The sequence below is a fragment of the Homalodisca vitripennis genome, chromosome X (genome assembly GCF_021130785.1).
Source record: "Homalodisca vitripennis isolate AUS2020 chromosome X, UT_GWSS_2.1, whole genome shotgun sequence".
Lineage (NCBI taxonomy): Eukaryota > Metazoa > Arthropoda > Insecta > Hemiptera > Cicadellidae > Homalodisca > Homalodisca vitripennis.
The window spans coordinates 67,362,271-67,371,245 of record NC_060215.1 but is presented as its reverse complement, the minus strand read 5'-3'; the positions used below and the strand labels follow the sequence as shown (position 1 = coordinate 67,371,245).

General features: G+C 28.3%; 1 protein-coding gene across 1 annotated transcript in view; it reads right to left on the bottom strand.

Moving 5' to 3' along the window:
- Positions 1-624: 624 nt before the first annotated feature.
- LOC124369120 (dynamin-1-like protein) overlaps positions 625-8,975 on the bottom strand; it is a 58,798-nt gene continuing 50,447 nt past the window's right edge. Inside the window, exon 14 of the mRNA XM_046826879.1 lies at positions 625-927. The gene's annotated coding sequence lies outside the window, so the exon portion shown is untranslated. The remainder of the gene's footprint in view (positions 928-8,975) is intronic.

The following is an 8,975-nucleotide window of genomic DNA, read 5'->3' as shown; positions in this document are numbered from 1 at the left end:
TTAATGGGTTTAAATATACTTTAGTTTGTTTATATAGAGCACTGAATTTGTGTTTTATAGATACATTTATTAAATAAATTTACAAAATAAGAAACTTTAGTAAATATACCATGGAATAAATTAAAAAATATTATTTAACAGGAGATTTTATTATTAATGTTGAGAAAAGATCATTTACCGCAAAAGTTAATAGTATTTTAACAATGTACAATATGATATTGCTACACATTGAGACACTTTTAGTACAGTGATTGATAATTTCATTACGAGAACATCAGTACAAACCTATTGTTGCTATGTGATTGTTACTCTGTATCAGACATTTTTACTGTGTTTTAAATGTTAATAGTAATAATACTTAGTAATCGAAAGAAAATGATAATGAAACTTTGGTAAAACAATATTATCACATTGGTTTTGAGATATCTTTCAGCTAAGAATTGACTTGAGGTTTATCAAGTTAATTTGAAAGAAAATATAGTGCTTTTCATTATTTTTTTTAAGTATTTGTTTGTTCAACATTTTCAATTTGAGAGTTTCTGAAGATTTAAAACATAATAAGACAGAATTATTACCAGTTAAAAATGAGCATAGGAGGACTAATAAAATAACTGCAGTCACAAATAAAGAGAAAGAGTATAATTTTAATTAATTCAGTTATAAAAGTAATAAAGGTTTTAAAAATACAATGCAGAGCTAAGAAAGTGAAATAGACCCAATAAAAAAAATTAATTACTTGCATGAAAAAGTATAAAGCAGTATTAGTATAGGATAAAAGTATTACAAAATCCAATTGCTGATTATTGTTATAAGGACCATAGGGGATGGCGAAAACATATCTTGCTTTTTCTCTGGAAGTCGACAACATTGGGGAGGGGATAAACATGGTGTGGGGGACTGCACGAGAAAATGATGGCATCTTGGAAACTGTAATATATATATAGCATTGGTTAAAATGTCATTTAAATCACAAAAATATGTAAAATAATAATGGTTAAGGCTGTACCTCTAACAATATTTTCTATGTGTATTTTCAAAACTGCATAAACATCACCCAGACCTGTTATTTGGACTTAAAATTTACCAAAAGATTTTTAAAACATAACTAAAATTATCACAATGGGACTGTGCATACTATGTACATGTGTCGACCTACCAATATCCTTTGCTGATGCCCAAAATTTTATTGAAACTTATACTTATTGAATTCTTCATTCCTTGTCCATTTCAGTTCTGTTGAATCACATCACTGAACAGAATTATATGAATCCGAAGTGCTTTGATAATTGCATTACACGTATTCAATTTGATTACTTATTATAAATGTTTTTAGATATGCCTGGTTTATTATTATATTGTGCTTTGTAGGTTTTGTCATGTGTAATGATGTAAAATGAGCATGTTTTTGAATTGAAACAAGAGAAGGTAACATCTAAAGTGTATTGTGAAGGAATCAGCATTTCTAGACATTTCCATCGTTCAGTGATACAAGAAATCAGTAACACTATGTTTAAAGGACACGAAATATACAAGGAATTGGAAATAAAATTCTTTTAACTATGCGAAATTTCATCCAGACTAAGAGACATATTTAGAGATAAAGGTATATTAGGTTAAAATTGATAATATAAGTCTGGCAGATCAGTAAAACCACAAAGCTTGTTTGAAACAAACTAAGTTGATAGAAAAAATAAGAGATGTGTCTGCAAAACATCTTGATATGCAAAACTTGAAAGAAGAAATTAAGTCTACTCAATTTAACATGAAAGGATTTGTAAGCATTGATTCGTTGATATCTGAGGAGTTTGGTCATTTCTGTCTTCCACCAGCATGAGAAACTTTTTTTAAAGATGCTATGACCCCAGTACAATTTTATTGATGAACTAAAAATAAATTATTTCAATTTTTATGGATTTGTACTATTAAGTAAGTAAATAAAGAGAACTATGGACTAACTCCTAAACATGTATCCCTTGCACAGTTGGTATATCACTACATTAGATCAAATAATATGTTAATCACTTTAATAAACAAACTGATTGTATCACCTATCCAACTTTACAGAAAATTGACAACATAGTAATCAATGATGTACTTATTAAAACTCTGATAAGAATCTACCACTACCAACAAACATTATATGTGACTCATCACTATTTGTTCACGGTGCAATAAAAAACTGTTTTTTAATGAAGAAACATTGGATGGTAAAATTACTACCCATGTCACAGCTATTGTTATGTATCAAACAATTTCTGACAGATGTTATTCAACAGATCAAGTAAAAAGAATTTGTATTAGTCATTACACATTTACTTAGTGGACTTTACAGAAAGAGTTGAAGAAAAATCAGAAAGCTCAATTGATAGTTTTATTACTAATTTGTCTTTAAACACTTAGAAAAAAAAAGGATTTAATGCCCAAATATTTGACCATCATATACAGTTGCTTGTTTTGAGTTAAAGTTTTATGCAAAGCAACCTGAACCTGTTAGAACCAGACAATATCATGATAGCAAATTGTATTGTTTCAATAATGAGAAGTTTAAAGCGAGAGAATATAATAAACCTGAATAACTTCAGAAAAAGAATAAAAATTTATAAAACAGATGATTAAATTCAAGTTTTAAAACAAAAACGTAAATGTAAAATTAAATAAATTTTTTAATAAAATTTTGAGCTTGAAAACAACACTTTGGAATTTTACTTGAAAGAGAAATGAGTAACAGAAACAGTCAAAAATTACATTTATGTTATAGAGCTAAAATATGGAATATACTTACCCGGGTTCAAAAATAAATCTGTTTAGTTCAATTACTACTATATTCATTTGTTCAGAACGAAAGCCTTTTAATAAAACTATTTATGATAACAATCAGTTAAATTTGGTTACATAAAAAAACAATTTAATCAAGCATATCATTTTTCTTCCACAGGGCTCTATTTTATTAATTGGTTATCTCTTCTATATATTTACCTGGAGTGCATTCTGATAAAGTATTTGTTATTTGTCTTTATGCAGATAATAAACAAATGAATAACAGGAAAAGATCCATAACAATGAAATAGTGGCAGCTGAAAATTGTTTCTAATCACAATCTCGTAACATCTTTTGGGAATGGAACTAGAAGTAGTGTAAACCAAACAACATTTCTTAGTTTTTACATGGATGGTATATTAAGTTAAGATAGTCAAGTTGAAAGTGTGGCAAATGAAGTTTTCAGGTTATTTTATATGCAAATTAAGAAATATTTAAAATCTGGAAACCAATTTTGCACACTCACATTCTCGTATCTTTTAGCATCATTGTTAATAGAGTCAGCTGACCATATCTAAAAAGAATTGATTGCTAATTTTACAAAAAGGCTATATGAACTATGCTAAAGTTGGACTGGTTATCATCCTATGAAAGAATTATGTATAGATGTGAACTGATTAATAGTATATAGTGTTCATATTCACCAGAGTATCCTTTATCATACTCAAAACTTCAGTTCTGTCTGCCTGTTGGGTAATAATCATAACAAGGCATAGAGATGAATTTTCTTCTCTCACCACAATTTAAAATGTGTTGAAAAAATAAAATAGAAAGAAATTAAATATGCAAATTCACTTATAAATTTTATAAAAATAGCTTAAAAATAAACAACTTATATAGTTACATGAAATCACAACCACTGGACTATGATTAGCCATAACTGTTAAGTTTAGAGAAAATCCATCTAGCATGTAATTTGGAAAAATAAAACAATCATGTGTGAACAAATTTATATGTATGTAGAATGTAGTGAAATCAAATCTAAATGCTATTAAATTGCTTTTTTCCCATACTTTCCTATTCAGTTCTCTAAATCAGTTCCGTCCTGTAATTTTTTACAAATAAAAGTAATTCAAAAGATAAATTACCTTCCTACAGTATAAATTTGCTTCAGGTAATGTCTAATAAAATTTTAGAACTTGAACGTTTTGTGCCATAAATAACATTAATGTTGTTGCTGTTTCTGATCATTGGCTTGAATCAGATAAGTCGATTTTTTTACTCCCCCAAAAATTACCTGAGGTTATTTTAATTGCAGAAAAAGTAAAAAAAAAAAAACGGACGATCAGATATTTAAATTAAGGAGGGAATAGATTTCACTGTCATAAATGTTGACCAATTTAATTCTGAAATTAATTGTGAATTGAGTTTAGATCTCCACTAGGTGGAAATGAAACTATTTCTAAGCAATTTTTAATTTCTTTTAAAAGTAGTTCAATGTAAGGGGGCCAGAATAGCAGTATGTGGTGATTTCAATATTGAATTTACGCACTCAAAAAATTAAGACTCAACTTTGTTATTTAATTTGCTGAAGTCATTACACCTATTCTGTTCTTATTTGGCACCAACAAGTGTAAAGTCTTGTATTGACAATATATTTGTTTGTCATTTTCTCTAACGTGTTTAATCAAATAATATCATTACCTGGACATTTTGCAGACCATTACCCATATGTTATGGAAATTGATTTTACAACCCTAAACAACCTGGCCAAATTAAACATACTAAAATCAGTTTATAAGGGCACAATCTAAAGGAACAATTAAGATATTTCTTAAATACTTAAAAATCGAGAAATGGAAAATTTTTAATGAATTTGAGGCTTGTACAATACAATCGATATTGTGATATCAATATCGAATCACTCTTTGACAATTGTTTGTAAACAATACGTAAATGTATAGCATTGCTATTCTCCTTTAGTATGTAAACAAGTTAATGAACATATCGTTAATAAAAAGAAAGTGAAATTATATACATTTTATTTGGTCGACATCAAACCTACCGACATAACCAAGATCATTTCCAAATTTACTAATTCAAAAAGTACTGATTATTACTGGCTTTCAAATTGTGTAGTGAAACACACAATAGATCATATTAAAGAGCCATTAGCCTATATTATTATCAAATGTCTAATGCATGGATAATTCTCTGATTTATTAAACATTTCCCAGTTTTTAGAGGAGACAAACAAACTGCCCCAAAATCGACCCATCTCGACTGTGCCTATTTTTTCAAAATTAATTAAACTATACTGCACAGGCAACTGAATTACTATTTTGAAGTCTATAACTTGCTATGTGATTCACAATTTGGCTTTAGAACTGGTTGCTATAAAACTAATGCAGTGATGAATGTAGGTCTCTTGAAGCTTTGGATAGTAACGTATCGGTTGTTTTATCTCTTATTTGATTTGAGTAAGGTTTTGGATTGTGTTCCTTTTCATGGTATTCTTACCTAGATCTATTGGGTTACAATCTGTCATAAATGCTGATGATTAAACTTTATATAATAGTAATAAAAGCATAGTGATATGCACACCACAATGGAAGTATCTCAGTCATATACACTCAATTGGTTTTCCATAAATAAAACTTCTGTGCAATGTGGAAAAGACAAAAAAATATACTACTTAGTTTAGGTCATGACACCAACCATTAATGCGTAAAGCTGCTTGGTTTTTTATTAATACAAAATTAATTTGGAAGGATCATATCAATCATGTGCGTAAACAAATTTTTTGAGTGAACTTCTTACTGTGGAAATTGAAAGATTTCATCTCAATTGATTTTCTTAGAACTACCTACTTTGGTCTATTTTAATCTCATATTGCATATGGTCTAGAAAATAGACTAATCTTATGGCGACATTCCACAACAGTTTCACAAATCCTGCTGATTCAAAAGAAAGTTATTAGAATAATTTGTCGTACTGAGTTGCAGGAACATTGTAGACCACTTTTTATACAGACCATCTATACATATTTTAGTATACCTGTATACAAAAACTAATGTACACTCATATTATACCAGGCAGGATTCATTCATACATCAGATATGAAACAAAGTTTGACTTTCCGTAATACCACCTAGCAAAACTAGGGACATTAAAAAAAATAACTCAAAATGTTTGAATACACTTCCTAATACACATGTTATGGAAATTGATTCATTGAATCATACTACATCTTTCAATAATTGCACACAAAATATTCTTGACTGGTTAAGTAATAACTCTATAGAAGACAATATCTGTATTGTTTTTAATTTCAATTAATTTATTCCTATTAGGTTATCAATTCTTGTTAACAGTTTAGTTTAGTTAATGTTTTAAATTATATAATGTTTAGCTATCAAATTAATTAGTAGTATTTGTACTTATACATTTATTGACAATATCTATTTTTCTTTAAATCAATGGCAATAAAATTCTTGCCAAGGCTGAAAAATAATAACTGGTAGACTACAAGATTGCTATTCCTTTGGAATATCTAATAGCTGTTTGAAGATTAGAAGAGTAGTTTTACTAGTTAATTCAGGTGAAATAAGGCCAAATGGTTCTTTCTTACATTTAACACGGCAAACTACTATCTAATAGAGTAGTTTATGATGAAATTCCAAATTTAAGGTTGTATTACCCAAAATCCCCTCCCAGTATATGAATATATTGCCTGGAATCACCTTCTCATGTATTCTATTACTTCTTAATGTTTGAATGTATTACCTTACCTTCCAAAATATGAATGTGTTACACAGGATCACCTCCCAATGTATGTATATATTACCTGGTTTTACCTTTAAATGTATGCTTGTATTACATAGTATCTCACAATGTATGAATGTATTATCGATCTGTTATCATCTCTTAAATCATCATGTATCACTTCCCAATTTATGAGTGTTATTACCTGGTATCACATCCCAATGTATGTATTACTTCCTAATGGATAGGAAATATAGCACTGACTTTAAAAACAATCAAAGTATCACATTTATTTTTACACACATAAAGGTGTTGTCATTTTACAACAGTACAATAAATTTGTTGATGATTATAAAATACACTTTGGTGTGTACACTTTTGAGGACATTTGTACAAATGGTGGTTTACAATATAAAAGTTCTTTAAGAGTTCAGTATGAGTATGATACATTTAAATGCTTCAAAAACAGTACAGTAAACAAACTAGATACTGTCCTAAAGAAAAATTCTAGGTTACTCTTAACTATGCACAGTTTAAAATCAAGACAAATTTCTGTAGCAGTTTTAGTCAGTCCGCTTTGTCATAAAATTTGTTTTTTTAATTGATCTTAGACTATCTATTGTTATTTAGGTGGGTATGGCAGAAATACTAGTAAGCAATATTAAGTACAAGTTTATGTGCATAGTATTAATTTACAAAGTTTGTTTGATAAGTAATGCAAACTAATATCTAAGAATACATCTAAAAAAATCAATGCCCTTGGAATTATTCAATACCTCTACACAAAAATTTCTTTGGTCAGTTTCATTTAAATTAGACAAATGATTGCTCAGTTTTCAAAATAAAGATGATCAGGACAATTTGTTCTTGAAATAATCAAAGGAATGTGCAATTGTAAAAATAATGATGAACAAAAGTGAAAATTCCACAGAAATTTATTGTCCTTTAAAAGCAACTCGCATACATAACAGTAAAATACAACCATATTACATTGTTACAACTCCAAATTCATGATTTTGAAAAAGCCAATATTTTACATAGCCTGAATTGATTTTTAAAAATAATTCAGACTGAATTTTTCGTGTGAAAACTAGAAACAGGGAAATTATCCAGACACACAATTCTGAGAAAAGTCTTGATATTTCCTAGTATCTAACAGTTCTAATAGTGTTGAAACTTGACAATGATACACTGCACACATCCTGCGTAACAATCTTAACATAGACCTTAAAACTTTGACCACCAACCATTTTTACTGTAATATGCAAAAAAAAAACCAATAAAAAATTTGAACTTTTATTTTCAAAATATTCCAGTTTTTAAGTAAATTCATTTTATTTTAATTTATAAATGTTTATATTGATCAGGGAAAATAAAAAAGACTTGTTTTATGACAATAATATAATTAAATATCCATAAAAAGGTTGGAAATCCATCAATTATTACTTTATGCATAACAGTCTGAGAAGTCATGTACTTTCAACATACGATATTCATTATTCTTTAATACACTATTTATGAAAAAATATTGATGTAATTTATGTTACAATATAATTTAAATTGCATGTGTTTGCATGTTACGGGTATAGACAGTTTTAGTAAAAATACAGACATCTGACAGCATGGGTGGTTGGAAGTAAAAGTATTAAAGATAAAAAGAAATCAAACAAGCTTTTTTACCCTGGTTTGGAATTGTTTTTGGATTTCTAATTTGAAATAATGGAAAACTGGTTTTGCATTAGGAGAAACATGTTTATTATTATTACTGATGACATGTTAAAAGACATATAATTTTTAAGGTATGTTATATTTTAATCTGTAACTTCTAATACGTATTAGTTATTTAACCCTTTGGGCAGTAACTTTTCCAACAGACCCCATAAACTGAGTTTGTATTTGTTAAATAGCTTTTTTATTCTTATATTTATACTGTATATTGTGTGCATATATAGAAATAATTGCATTTAGTGCATACATGTAATTTAATAACTTTTTTCACAAGAAAAAACTAAAAACCCTAATTTTGGTAATAATTGATAGAAAGCTTCCTAAATACTTTCTTAGATATATTTTACAAAATATAGCTTTAATCATAGCATAAATCGAGAAATGTGTTGCTGGTAACCACAAAACAGCTGAACTGACAGCAGTGAAGGTGGAATACTAATCCTAATGTTTGACGAGAACTATCAGTACTTGTGCTATTCAGCAGTGTGTCACATTAATCACACAACACACTTTTGACACAGCAGATGTGATTAGAACTAAAACATTTTCTTTTAAAAACCCCTGAATAATAACAGGGTAGTTCACTACTAAAAATAACTACATCGCAACTATAATTTTACATAGCTTTAAGATAAATATAAAAACACAACAGTGATGTTATTATTGCAGGTTGCTAGTAGCACAGTGACATTAATGTTGCACCATTACTGCTCCAAGGGTTAAAG